This window comes from Balearica regulorum, chromosome 13 (assembly GCF_011004875.1).
Source record: "Balearica regulorum gibbericeps isolate bBalReg1 chromosome 13, bBalReg1.pri, whole genome shotgun sequence".
NCBI classification, from domain to species: Eukaryota; Metazoa; Chordata; class Aves; order Gruiformes; family Gruidae; genus Balearica; species Balearica regulorum.
Genome location: NC_046196.1, coordinates 15,271,548 through 15,286,125, shown reverse-complemented (window position 1 = coordinate 15,286,125; position 14,578 = coordinate 15,271,548).

Genomic DNA, 14,578 nt, shown 5'->3' with positions numbered 1-14,578 from the left:
AGCAACACTGTAGAGAGACAACAAACCTGCCTCTTTATAAAGTCAAATAAGAGCAAGCAGAGTTTATTTGCACAGGCTCCACACTGTATCACAGCACCTTGCCAGCTGAGAAGCACAGCTTCACAGCCTTGTCTTCACTCAAAAACATTTTTTTTCATAACTCTGCTGCAGAAACATTTCAGTTTAATTACAACTTCAACCTGAAAAATTCTGTCTGAAAGAAGCTGAAAACAAGGGGAGTTCTTTGGGGATTTTGGGGGGTTTGGACAGTGTAATAGCAAACCTTTCATGAGCAAACATCATCAAGAAAATCTACTCTCATTTCTGGAAAACTGCCTCTCATCCTAATATGTTTCCATACATTTCTTTCTGTGTAAACCTGGATTATAACTGTCTTCCTCTCTGTCTCTGGTGATGGCCATAACTGATGCTGGCCTGCAATGAAAGTCTGCAGATATAAAAGTCGGTAAACACATCAAAAGAAAACAGGGCAAAAAGTTGAGTTTATATAGTTAGTAGTCATCAGATAATATTAAAAGATATAGCTACTGTGTATACCAACAAAATCCCAGTAACACTGAAATCTGTTAGTCCATCAGAAAGTCTCCCAAAAGATGCTATGAAAATTCCATCACTAAAGATTTGAAATTAAACTTCACTTAATGCAGAGAACATCACTATTTTGGAAGGAAATAGGCAAACTCACTACAGTACATCTTTCCTCCTAAACAGAGTAAGGCTAGTTGTTGTTTTGCAAAACCCACAGAATTATAACCACAAGCACCATCCTGCACTAGGATGAATTCAAAATCTTTTGAAAAGAGACACCTATGTAGGAGACATCATTCTCCTACACAGAATGTATCAGTGTTTACATGGTTTTTCCTAAAATATGGGGGAAACTTATTTAGGTAAATGAATTGAATATATTTCCAATACTTCAGATGATTCCTAACTACCACTTTGCTCTTTCCCTCCCAATCCTTGAACCATCAATGAAAATGAAGTGTTGCCATTTATTTCAGTGAAATCCTGATTTGACTTGTAACCCAATGGGCTTCCTTTGTAACATTGAATTTTGCACTTCCCAGCTGCACAGGCATTTTCTTTGCAGTATTGTATCAGGACACTTTAGATTATTAAATACTGACTACCTTCTTCCCTCATCTCCTGCTACTAAAAAAAGACTTGCATCTTAAATGTTAATTATGCATTTGCAGGCAGTCTAAATGACTCAGGGGACTGAAATCTGACTCAAGCTTTTCATCAGCAGGTCATCAGTTCAAACCTGACTCAGATCAGCAGTGGCTAGAAGCTTCTACAATTCAACAGCTGTTTAGATGACCTATTTGAAAGAATATAATATTATATTATATTCAGTTTCGGGTAGAAAAGAACCTGCATCTTAAAAGCCATACTCAGAACTGACATTAATTGAGATCCACACTGCTAGACCTTGAGAGGACAGCAGGTCTGGAAACTGTCTCATTCTGCAATCTCTTCCACACTAAGAATGAAAAAAAAACTTGAAGATGGAACAGAGGAGGAAAGGGTTTGTTTTTTTTTTACTTTCATGGCTTCTCCTGTTCCTATGTTTCAACAGAACAAAAGGTGGTCTTGTAGGGCCCTCAATTGTGTATGACTATGTTCAATTTCAAAATTGAAGGTCAGCATAACAACAGGCCACGGGTAATCTATGCTTGATAACTGCCTTTTTTGTGTGCGCAGTATAGGAACTAAGGGATCATCCTTATGAGACTTCTTCAGAAAACAAAACCAAACCATATATTCAAACTCAAACAAATTCTCAGGCAATATAAATGCTTCAATTTCCCCCTATTAATAGGCTTTTTAAAAATTAATACATTCATATTAACTGTCCCAGTACAACTTATAGAGAGATGTCAGAATGCAAAAGTACTAGAAACCTTTTCTTGGTCTTAGGTCAAAATTTCAACACTTCTGTGGATTAAAAAAAAAATACAATCCAGACTTTTTTTTTTTTTTTACTATTTCTAATAAAGTTAGGCTGCATTCTTTTGTATTTGAAATTGGGTCCTTGAGTAGTGTGAAGAACCAAAATATGTCTTATGGTTTTCCACCACTCCCTGGCAGTAGGGAAGCTTTCAGTTGGTCTGCAAACGGAAGAGCTCACACCCCACAAACCACAGAGGCGGTCAAGGAGAGGAGATAGCTAGTGAAGTAGAGAAGTGTTTCACTCTCCTTTATCAAGTCTCAGTTTGACTGGGACTTCTCTAACTTGTGCTAAGACCAGAGCAACCAGAGGTTCAGAATAAAGTCAATCATTTCTTCAAGAGAAATTCTCACCCCTGGTTTGTGTAGATCTTATTACAAGAGCTTAGCTCAGAAACTCTGAGGATCGGCATTTGTGACACTGCCTCTGCAAATTACTGTTATAAGTATAGCCTGGTGTACAATACTCAGTCCTAGTTTTCTAAGACAGAAGTCATGAATCTATGCACTGTTTCCCGAGAAGAAGAAAATGGCAGATCTGATGTGTGTATACATCCCTGGGGTTAATATAAATACAAGACAACAAGATTTCTATGAGGAATCTCATACTCAGAAGCATAGCCCCAGTGTGCACACCAAACATGCACCATCTGCAGCCTCTCTCTTATTTGGCATATTGGACTGTGAAGTTTTGTGAAATAATTCTTATAGTACTTGGACAAAGACAGTCCAAACTAGAATATCTTTGTTGCTTTGAAGCTGTTGTTGCGTTTTATGTTTTCAAAATATCAAAGGTGCACAGTCTGCTATAAGAATTAACTGCCTACAAAATGTTACTTTTAATTCTACATTGTTTGAAATGTATTCTTAATTCTTTTGTTGGAAATGATTAACAATATTGAAACAATTGATAATAAAATCAATTTTGCTGAAGACATACTGAAGGTAGTATTATACACATCAGTCCTTAAAAATCTGAAGTGGGTGAGACATTAAACGACCAGCAAAATTCTATTCTGTAATGAAGAAAAATCTCCTAGCTATTACTGAATAGATAAAATTCATCAAGTTTTCTCACACTGCTACTTTGTGTATGGACAAGCCAGATGCTAGAAGGCATCCCTAATGAGTTCCTGTAGCTCTGATATAAAGCCACTGTAACTTTATTTTTACATTGTCACCTAGTCTTTGAGCACAAGAACTACCTTTGTTACTGTAAATCAATACATTTGTAAGTACTGGAACCTGGTGCCCAACTATGATTTTCAAAGACCAGGTTTTTCAGAAGCCAGCAGGAAACTAGAGGAAACCAGGTCTTGGACCTCAGCTACCTTCTTTGGGGAAGTAATTACTTTGTAGAAAGTGGAAGCAAAACACAGTAAACCAAACTGCTCCACCCTTTCCCATCAGAAGTAAATAACTAAAGACAGTGTCAGTTAGTCATTAGACTTTTTGATCTTTTTAACCTTCTTCCGAGAGGCTGTCAACATTAGATTACAGGCATTTAAATGCACACAGATCTTGTCCACCCATATTTTCAAGCCAGAGAAACAGTTGGGAAAAAGTGAATGATAAACAGTCTATAACCTACAGAAAATAAGAGAAAGTGTGTCCATACTAAATAAAAATTCCCATTCTCTAGCTGTTTGGGCACTTCACTACTTTGACTTGTCTCTGGTTACAAAACTCTCTCACCAGGCAAAATTAGAAAATTATGTAGCTCTAATAAATGTACAGCCAACTGGAACTGGCAGAATGGGAAGCAAAACCTAACCCTAGATGATCCTATACAGTAGGCTAACAAATAACTGAAGGCAGGATGCCAATGCAAGGCTACCTCCCACTGAACAACAGGAAATCCTACTGCAAGAAGCTATTCAGTCACACACACACTTCACAGAAGATGGATTTTCTACCCATGTGCAGCACAACTGTCTTCAGAGCAGGATCAGACAGTTGCAACACTGCCTGCATAAAATGTTAAGGCCCTGATCCTTTGGCACATTGCAGATTCAGAAAAAGGAGGATTACATTTTCTGTTAGAAATCGAAAATATTTTCTTCAGTTAGATTCACAGTTCTAGTGTAGACATTGAGATATCATGCAAAATATCATGGTAACATCAGAATTATAAAAGTGTCTGCAAAATTTGTAATTAAATTCAGGGTTGGACCTTTTGTTGTTGTTTTTAAATCTAGCAAACATCAGCTGGCAAAGAAATTGCATGCCTTAGAGCTTCTTCAACAGAACAAAGCTGTTCAAGGCTTGATATTTTTAAACTCTGCAAGGCTTTCAGCCATTCGGAACTAAAATAACAGGAGCCAAAAAGTGTCTTTCTATTACTGTCATGAGTTAAAAATTAAAGTATTTGGGTTAGTTAGTCAGAAGATTTACACCCTAGCAATTAAAAACTTTCCAATATTTATGAGATGTGAAAACTAAATAGAATCTAGCTGTTTCATGAAAATTAAATTTAATGTAGAAACACTAATGTGAAAGTCTGCTTTAACACTTGTTCTTAGAGTCCCTGTATGAGCTTGGCATAGAGAGAGAAAGACAAACAGCACTAAAGAGAAAAATAGAGTATATGCTATTTTAAACAGAATAGGGCCTGATTCTACAATGTGCTTTTTAAATCAGTAGTAGCGACACAATTTGGTGCTTGACACAGGATTGGGCCCAGATCCTTTCTGAATTTCTATAAAATTTGGTTGCAGGGACTGCTCTTAGGTTTATTTTTTTTTTCCTCCCCACCTTTGTAATCCTGTATCTAAGTAATCTTGAATCTCAAATCAATACTCTTGCCTCTAATTTAAATCTCTTTTGACATATTCTTCAAAACTGTTTGTTCTTCACAATCTGTAAAACCTTTCTATGAAACAAACCCTAGTAATTTTTGACAAATTGTCAGAAATAAAGTATGTTCCCAATGTTTGATCCTTCTCAGCTTTGATATCCCCGGTAGCTGCTTTTATGCTGACATTATACCTATGCAAAAGGATTAACAACAAAAATACTTAATACTATCTCATTGTTAGCAAAATTTAACTTTGTAAAAAAAAAATAAAAGAATGGTAATGGATATTGAACAACAGAAGCTATAATACTAATACTGTAGTGATAGCTTTACAATCCCCTTTCCCTAATAAAATTTAGTGAGACAGGAAAGAAAGACAGGAAGAGTCTTGCTCAGCTACACCTGAATCAGGTGCACTGAGATTAGTCAAAGTATCAGACTTAACTGGTTTTTTTTACTATCTTTTATCTATCTGCTTTAATTTCCCATACTGCAAGCTGTTTCATATAGAAACTGAATATTACTATATCTACAGCACATTTTGCTTCCCTCAAAATCATCATCTTGATTTGCATAATTTTGAATTTATTCACATTTCAGCAGTATGTGTAAATTACTGATGGGAAGAAGTGCACAGTGACAAGTGAGAGGCAATGGACACAAACTGAAACACAGTTGAAACAAACTGGAAATTCAACTTTAAAACTTTTTTTTTTTTTTTTAATTACCGTGAGGACTGACACAAACTTCAACAAATTGTCTGGATTGGTTGTGGAATCTCTATTATTGGAGCTGTTCAAAACTCAGCTGGACATATCCCCGAGCAAACTGCTTTACCAGACTCTGCTTTGAGCCAGGGGGGGTTGGATCTCCAAGGTTCCTTCCAACCTCCAACTGCTTTGAGATTCTAGAATTCTAGGAATAAGTTAATAATTACAGCAATTGCTGCATAACAGGAACTTGACACAGATTTAACTAATATAAAAACAGCCCTACAGAATACAAAAAGAGCATCAGGAGAACTCATTTGGCACTATGGCATATGTTAACTGAAGCTAAAATTTCTTTTAAGTGCCACTTTGGTGAATTGCTCTTCCTCACAAAATATAGTTCTCTCGTAGAAAAGAAGTGCAAGAGAAGCATTTATTCTATATTTAGAGATCAGATTAGTTTATCAGTCACAGAAATCAGTATTTATATTTTAGATTTGTGAAAATGTAGCTCAGGACTTGATCAAGAGTGCAGTAAGAATTTGCTCCTTGCTGGTTTAAGTGAAAGTTTTCAATCATTATTGTGATCACTTACAGTTTTCTTTTTCTTTGGAGAAAAAAAAAAAGGGGGGGGGGGGGGAGAAACACTAAAACAAGAGTTCAATTGTTTTCACTCGTAAGGAAAAGCAGCCCCCTGGCTGCTTTATTTGGAAACTTGACTTAGGAGAAAAGTTCTTAAACTGTAGACCTCACACCTGGAGCATTGTAGCAGACCTGAGCTACAGATCTGGCATCTCAGAAATATGTACCACTTGCCAGATCTTATTCCAGGCCTTTCTGGTTCACTTCCTCCAGGCTCCTGCACTTCCTAAAAGAAATCCCCATGCAGTAACAGAGTTATTGCTCTTCACCCCCCAGCAGTCAGCAGCCACCCATCTGCTTCTGTACATACAACACTGCCAGAATAAAGGAATGAATCCAAAGGCAGGTTAGAATAAAAGATAGAGTGGCAGGAAGATTAAAAAAAAAAATTCAAAGCCAGTTTTCATGACAAAAAATACACAACGCAGAGGAAAAAAAGGAAGAGAGTATCCATTCTAGGAGAGCCTTTTGATATGGAAGAACCAAATAGGAGATAAGACAGAGAAGAATAATGTGAAATACTGCTAAATGAATGGTTACCAGAAGTTGAGAAAGGAGGCTAGAGCACACAGGTCTGCTTGAATAGTTTGTTCCACTCCACTCTGCTTTTTTTCCCCTCAAATTCCAGAATGTAAATATAGAAAGCACAGAAGACAGGAAGTCAAGACTATCTCTACCAGACCCAAATAAAGAGGTAGGACAAAGGAAGAATTGTATTTTTATATATATTTATAATATATATACACATAAAAAAGAAGTGCACCGTATGAAATGCTGCATCTGCTGGCAAGTTTCAATCGCAGAAACTATACTCAATTCTCAACTTGCCTGTTAGACAAATGGCTTCCAAGGGTGGAAGGGCTGAGGTCAAAGCAGAGAAGGACAGAAACATACAAGAACACGAAACAGCCTATAAAGTTTCTCTCTTCCTTTCTTTCTCCCTTTGGCTCCCATGCATTTCCAGTGCTGCTCTTCCATGAACATCATGTTTTTGCATGTGGATAATTGTGTTATAGAATCTGCCTCGAAGATTAACTTTTCCAAAAAGGCATCTACACACAATTATGTTACTGTTTGTTGTACAGAGCCTTTAAGATTAATTGTATATTTATTCTAATCCAAATTCATTTTGGAGGACTGATCCACAGCCCAGCGTACCTAGCTCATTACAGCATTATGCAACTTAATAAAGTAAGCATGTTAGCTAGGAAGAAGAACTGGCCCAAACCACACTGATCCTAGAACTTTAGGTATGCTGAATAACATTTTTGGTACAGAAGTGGAAGACGTCGAACATGTATAGAGTATTATATATAACATTAGACAGGTACTCTACTGACAGAAAGACAAAATAACAAGAAATGTATTTTGGAGTTAAAAAGTAATCAGGTAGTTAACCCTTTGTTTTTTCTGCTCCCTGTTCTCTCTGTTAATTTAATAGGTTTAAACACATCCTGAAAAGCCTACTACAATACATTTATAAATTACTTAACATTACAGCAGTGAACAGAGCACACACTTAAAGCCTACAGGAAAAAAAATAAATATCTCAAGATTGACTGTTCCCACATTTGGAACATATCATCATATTATAAAAGTACTGATTACTCTTTTTTACTGAGGTGTTTGGAATTATATTCTGAAGACTACACATACTAACTGCCACTGTTAGGACAAGAGCACTACCAAAGTCTATGAACTTTAAACACTTTCATGATAGAGTCAAACTTACTTATTTTTCATGGTCTTAAGCCATTATTTGTTCATAAAGACTGTAGTCCTCATATTATAATAATAGGAACTTGTCATTATCACTGAATTACCAGGTAAAAACCTGTGAATATTTGGCTCTTTTGTTATTACATATGGATAGAAGTCAATCTGGCATGCTTGGACCAAAGGTTCCCCCCACAACAGTGAGAATCTGGAGTAGCAACATTGCCTTCACTGATATCTTCTTGGATTTGTATTGGTGGTAAGAATAGAATTGGAATCAGACTTGGTGTCCCATGCTGAGTACTCAAGGGTAATGAGTACTTCAATTATAGCTAATCTCAGCACCTTCTGAGTCAGGTGGGTCTGGATGTAATAAATCAAATCAGGACAAGAGCATTATTAATATAAGAGACTTGTCAGTATAATCAACTTATTAACTGCATCACATCAAAAAAAATCATTAGCAGCTTCTATGTGTACACAAAGTATTTCAATAAATTTCTTATCAAGAGGCACTGAAAATTAAGACATGTGGGAACACTTGTTATGGACTTTACCCAAACCTTCAGTATTTTTTAAATTTTGCTCAAATAATTTACATTCTGCCTTTCAAAAGATCTGGGATACCTAGCCTACCTCTTCAGTGTGCCTATTATTCATCCAACCAATCCAAGTGTGCAAGTATACAGGTAGGATGACAGAAATCAAATAACAATGCTCAAATTTAATGCAGCAGATGTTGAAGAATATGTTGGAGAGATAACTAATCCATCTATTTTTTCCTCAGTACTGGTATGTATTCATGAAGGATGGGAAAGGAGAATTGTTGTATAATGCCACAGTTTTTTCAGCCTCTCTAAAGAAAATCTAATGGATTTAGAAATCCTAATCTAGTTTGAACTATTCCTGAAGCTGAAAAATTTCTAGATGCTTAGGTAATCCAAATTAATTGGATTACCACCCATGGAATTATCAGGATTTTTTTTTTCGTTATTTGATGGAAAATCTGCACCAACACTAAATCTAAAGTTCCTTTCCATTCAAGTCCACTAAGAGTCAAAGAAATTTCAGTAATACATTAGTCATTCACTTACAACACTAGGATGAGTTCCTGACTGTGAACAAAACTAGCAGATGTTTCTATTTCTGCAACTGTCAACTTTGATAGAATCTCTTACGCTACAATTAATAGACCATAATCTTCTACCTGCATATATGGTATAGAGCACATACACATCAATGGTTTAGGTACAACATGGAATCCTGGTAACAACCAGTCCTGCATGATGGCTGATGGTGCTAAATGCTCTTTTGTGTACAGTTTTATGACCATATTTCTCACCTAAAGTCTGCCTTTGGTTTTGATGCTGCTGTTGCAGGTGTTGGCTGCTGACAGCCACTGATCTCCTCTCTAGTTTAAACACTGCTCTACACATTAACGGGCCTCTTGCTTAACGCATAGCTGGTAAAGAACCCTGACAGTCGATTTACCTGGTTCTGATTTGTACATTTGAAAAGGAAACATGAAGTTAAGGTAGTACACTGTCATGCCCATGGCAAGCGCAAACGCAACTTTTTTTTCCTCACTCTAGGAGACGATTTGGAAAAGAATAAGAGGAAGAGCAACAGCAGCAATCTGCCTTTTAGGGGCAAGAAGATTTATATTCCAGATTGTTGCACATTTGCTTTTATATATGTTATTATTGGGATGTATTTTTGTGTACCTAAATGCAATTAGCCAATCTTCTCCCCAAAGTCTACAGAAAAACAAAATTCTAGAGGAAATAATCTAAAAAAATTTACTAACACTAAAATATCTTGATTCACTCTTGTAACCATTTGAGATGACTGGCTATGTGCAGCCTGTTTGCTGCCAGAGACTATGCATTTTGTTTCCCTGTCAGACTCCTTTCTGAAAAACATTATCTCTAAACTGCAGAGCATTCTTACCTTCTCTCCCATCTCTTTTCTCCAGATTGACCTAAAATCCATAGAAGGTGACAAGAAAAAGTTTTGCGCAGAACACAGTGCTAATAGAGCAGGCTGATAAACTTTGATCATCCATTTAAATGGAGCACCAAGGAACAAAGATATGGCTACTTCTCAAGACAAAGCAATTTTTCAAGAGTGAATTCCAAGCAGGTGGTAACTAAGCAACAGCTCACCTGTACAGGGACTTTGATCACTTGACAAAGCAGATCAGAGCAACACAAGGGAAAGAGGACTGGAGATAACAAGAAAAAAAGGGTCTTTTCTTGGCCTATCAAAGAGAAAGATGGAAAATAGACCAAGAGATGCTGCAAAAACTAACCTGATGATTTGGATAAGAGAGCAGCTGAAGAAAGGAGCTCATGAACATTTTAGTAACCTTGCTTAATACTTTGTACAGCTTCTTTTACTTCAATATCTATGTTGCTTCACCCAGTGTTGACAGAAATATTTGGAGGAGTGGAGAAGAACAGTACCTCTTCCGAACTCCAGGCTTGAAAGACGACAATTTTCTGCCCTTGGCCCATACAGTACCCATGTGGAAAGAGATCTTGGCCAGTGAGGAAGAAAGAGATGGATGTACAGAATTTCGGAGGATTTACAGGAACAAGTGGCAGCAAAGCTGGGGAGACAGTTGCTGAAGCCTAGGGCAGAGTCTATTTCAGGATGATAGTGATGAGAGGCATATACAGAGTTTGCAGGTTTGGAACTGACTCAGGGATGAAGAATTTATTGGGGGAATAGATACAAAAATTAATAGATAGGAGATGAGAGGTATATGGCAAGAATAATATCTATAGCAATCACTGTCACAAACACTGGAGACAGGCAATAAAGAAAAAACAGATGACAGGCCAAAAGAACAACAATCTTTTTCAAATACCTTACGATTCCATTGATTATAAAGTTTGATTTTACCTCTTGAGGCTGGCACTATTATAAGTATGTCTCATCACATTATTACTCCTCTATCTGCATATTGCAGAACTTTTCTGATGCTGCCTCCCATATGAATTAAAACTACATTTGCCTTCAAAGGGAGTTGAAAATTGGGCAGGAGGACAAGATTACGGCCTGGATTTGTAAGTATTTATTTTTTTTGTGAGGAGAACCTGTACTGGCTTCACAGACAGGAAATGAAAAAGTTATAGAATCATGAGGTCAGTAGTCAGACTAGTACTTCTTTTTATGAGGAACCTTGCTATCTTTTCTAGTGCTTCAAGTCACTACACTCCTGAGGGAAAACAGAGAAGAACATTTTAATTAAAAATGAACATCCACAAAACTTTATAAGCCATTTCTGCAATTTCATTATTCCAGCTAAAGAAGAAAGATACTAAAATATTATTAACATCCCTTAAAATATTTATTAAGGGAGATTTAAATTAGCTGTCTCAGTCCAGCACTATTGGAATTATTCCATTTCTTTGGTATATTCAAGGTAAGGACTAAAATAATATTAGAATAACAGCAAGAGCATTGATGATGTAACTGAGTTTTAGAGGTTCTAATGAAGAGTTTATTTTCCTCAATAATCGGTATTATTAAACTACAGAGTTTCCCCTTATTAAGTACAGAGTCCACTCAAGATTCTGGGGATCCTGAACTTCTGTTTTTTCTCCATAAGTTAAGAACTGCTGCAAATGACAATGATACAGCATAAAATGTCATATGTGTGGTGAGTACAATTAAAGATTTTCTCTCTGTATTTGTTTGAAGACTGACAGCTCAGCCAACAGGGCAGCCAGGTTTACATAGCTTTCTCTAAGCTCATTGACAGTTTTCCCTGTGAAACTCTCTTCCTGGCTCTCTTCACCAGGTAAAATTCTTCTGAACCTTTGTCAGACAGCTTTTTCAAGAGCAAACAGGATAGGGAGTCCCACCATGAGCAGCTATGAAGTCTCATTAAAAAAAGTCTTTCACACACTGTTGTCCTTGTTCTGTATTATAATGATGGTTTGCCATAAAGTGCAAAGAAATGTTATTCTAATGAACAGAGGAGAGCCACTGCTACACTGAGGCATCATTAATGAGCTGAAGTCGTTCATGAAGTCATTTTACATGTCTGGCTGGTGACCTTTGAAGTTAAAGAATTTTGTTGCATGTAAAGTATAATAGGAGAAATTATTTGGTTAGCATACAACACATTCATGGCTTAACAATGGGATTTGGAATGGGTTATGGTCCAGGCGAAAAGGCAATCCTGGAAAAAAAAAAAAAGGGGATTACTTCTCCCCATCTCTCCTTTTTCATCCTGCTTTGATTCAAACTGAGGGCCCAGTTCTGTGCCATGAGCTCACCCACAGCTGTAAGTACTTACAAGCCAACATCTGACAGAATTCCCTTCCCTTGGCAAAGCCTGGGGAACTAGAGAGCTTACAACAGCTGAGGGAGAATCTAACCCTATCTGGGTTTCCAGATGACACTGAAAAAAGATTAAGAAAATTAAGATTTTTCTCTATAGAGGACTAAACTAAGTTCATTAGAACATTTCAGAGGGCCCATGGCTTTGAGAGGCCCAGCCTGTGCCCCAGTGACACATGTCAGAAGTAGCCAGCAACCCCTTTCCCTCATGCAGGGTGGGGTCGTTAAAGGCTGAGGCTCAGACTGACAGATGACTCATACAGAAAGAACTGGAATTGCTTACACTTTGTCCAGTCACAGTTAAGGCTGTCCCAGTTTCACTAGGATATCTGGGAACCAATAAAAGCACCATCCACTAAGCTTCTACTTGGCCACTTTCATATATGCCACATTGGGTCTGCTTTTGTGTGACTGAACAGAGGAGGAAATAGGGTTCAGGTGTCTTTGTTAGTGCTCCAGAAACCTTCCTGTCTGCCAGTTCCTTCTTATGGCCCTGCATCTCAGCATGTGCAGTGCACCTACTGGCTACAGAAAGCATAATGAGGTACAAAATATTTCCCACAGAGAGTCACATACCCTGGTGAGGCTCAAAAGCATTCCTGATTGACTGAGGTGCCAGCTGTTAATAGGAACACCCCTTCTCTCACAGCAGAATGACAGGCACACCCACTAGAGCTGAGACGACCTATGGTACTATTTACTGTACAGTTTTGAATATAAAGAAAATGAACAAAGCTGATAGCAGGCAGTATGTGAAGGACACAATGAGAAGGGATTGATTAGCTACTTTGTTCAAACTGTATAATGATCAAAATGACAAATGATCAAAGGCAGCAAAGGACACTACATGTGGCACTGTAAGAATTCATCTATTCTCTTATACACTGCTGCTTCCAGTGTGAGGTAAAAACCAGAAATTCTACCTGCTCTGGCATGTGCAAGAAGGAAGGAGAGGACAGAGGCTAAAAATATGGTTAACCTAGTTTAAAAGTAAAATACTGCCCTAATACTGTACATGGAGAGGAACTAAGTGGCTTTGTTAGTGTTTTCTGACTCTGCTGTGTTTTCACTCATAAATAAGAAAGAAAAGTTAACCGGATCTCAACCCTGAGTACTCAGCTGGGAATCATTCCTCTCCCCTTGCCACCCTCTGGTTAAGGGATCACCTTGCTTCTAGACTGTGTGAGCTTGCATTGGACAAAATGGTTTGCGCATGGAAATGAAAACTATTTGGCACTTTTCAGTCTTGAAAACAGGAAGAGCCATTAAATAACAGGAAAAGAAAGGAATAAAGAAAGTTTCTCCATCCTTTTTAGATTTTCACTCAGTATAGACTAAGTTATAATATTATATCTCATACTTTCTTTCACATCTTTTCTTGTCGTGTGTAAATGGACAGACAAGAAGAAATCCCATTTCTTCCCCTTTCCCTGCAAAAATAATGATAAATACTTGCAATTAAACTCCTTTTAAAGATTTCTACCTACTTTTGTTCATTATATATTATACAGCTTCCTTTGAACTACTGATCACTTTATTGCCACAGTATCATGAAAACTTTAAACTGCCATAGAACAATATTACCACTAAAAGCAGCACTTTACGTCCTCCCTCTCTCTAGCCTCACCTTGTACTTTCTTCCCTTCTTTTGCCCAGGGTATTTGCAAGGCTAGGTGTTGAACCAGATCAGCAAATCTATCTATATCAAAACTAATTTGATCTTATTTTGCCAGGTTAATTTTAAGCCAATTTGTCCCCCTTTGTTGTCCATTTTTGTGCCAGCATAAGCACGAGGGAGGACAGGAATGAGCTGCTGGGGTCAGGGGACATTGGGAACGCTTACTTAAGCAGTGGAGTTGACAAACTGGCTTAAAGTGCTGGCTAAACCATGGGTTCTGACACAGTTGTAGCCAGAGAGATATTCCATCATTAACCCAAGAAATGATTCCATTATAAATTCTAGCAAGGGTGACATCCTCACACAGAAAACAATTTTTTATAAATCTGGTTTTTTTGACAAAAGAAAGAGTGTCAGGGTAACTTTTTCAACCATCATCACTGGGAAGTATTTTCAAAACCTGACGCACAGCGGTGCACATGCTTTTGCCCACTTACAATGCCAGAGAGCCTGGACTGCTCTGTGACAAAATGTAACAAACATACTTGTTTTCCAGAGAGCTCCTCTGTAGCTGCCAGGCTGCCTGTCTCTCAGCAGACTGAACAATGATACAGTACAGGGAAGCAACATGATTACTCCAAGGTGTTAGTATGACAGCTATAGATTTTGATAATTCACTTGTGGGACACTACACCAGGGATTTTAATTTTTTATTTCCATGGTATGTAACAGTATAGTTTAAATTGTTTAATGAGAGCAGCAGCAGAG